This window comes from Penaeus monodon, chromosome 25 (genome assembly GCF_015228065.2).
Source record: "Penaeus monodon isolate SGIC_2016 chromosome 25, NSTDA_Pmon_1, whole genome shotgun sequence".
NCBI classification, from domain to species: Eukaryota; Metazoa; Arthropoda; class Malacostraca; order Decapoda; family Penaeidae; genus Penaeus; species Penaeus monodon.
In genome coordinates, this window is record NC_051410.1 from 34,680,903 (window position 1) to 34,681,740 (window position 838).

General features: G+C 46.4%; 1 long non-coding RNA gene across 1 annotated transcript in view; it reads right to left on the reverse strand.

Annotated features, from left to right (window-relative positions):
• LOC119589179 overlaps positions 1 to 838 on the reverse strand; it is a 3,634-nt gene that overhangs the window by 2,316 nt on the left and 480 nt on the right. The window lies entirely within an intron of this gene.

The window sequence follows — 838 nt, forward strand, 5'->3', positions numbered from 1 at the left end:
TATGTATGCATTTTCTAGGTACACAGGTAAAAGAATAAGGGATAGCTTTACTCTCATTATCTAATACCCGTTTCAGAAAATTGACTATATAAGGTTAAAAAATTATGTAGTAGGTTTTACTTTATTTTTTGGCAGACCAATAACCTGTATGATAATCCATAGAAAATCCAGTTCAGGGGATGAAAAATCACCCAGATCGCATATTAATGTCTAGATCAGGCTTAAAAAAAAGCGGATCAGCGAGATAGAGGGGTATAATGCTTTCAGAATGTCCTTTTTCTGTTGCAACGAAGGCTAGCTTACTGATCTCGCTTGCAAGGGAAGCTGGGGGGGCTCAGCGAGTCCTTCGAACTCTTCGCCAACGAGGCTACGAGGGCTCGCGATTCTTTCTCCAGTCCCATGAAGAAGGATGCTGAGAGTCGTCTTATTCCTGACGACGGGTTCGTCCTCGGTTGAAGCTTTTCGTCAGCCATAGGTTTCCCCCCTCAGTCATTGGTTCCTCCTCACCCTAAGTTTCCCCCTCAGCCATAAATTCCTCCCTTTAGCCATAAGTTCCTCCCCAGCCATAGGTTCCTCATCGGATGCAGCTTTTTCCTCAGCCATAAGTTCCTCCTCAGCCATAAGTCCCTCCTCGGCCATAAGCTGTTCCATGCCTACAGCTTCTTCCTCAGTCATAGGTTCCTCCCCGACGGTTCTCGCCAAACCTTGACCACGAAGGGGTAAGTGTAAGGGAAGGTGTAGGGGAAAGTGTAGGGAAGGTGTGCGGGAAGTTGTAAGGGTTGGTGTAGGTTTGGGGGAGATTGTGACCTGTTGGAGGAGAAACATGTAACACGATATG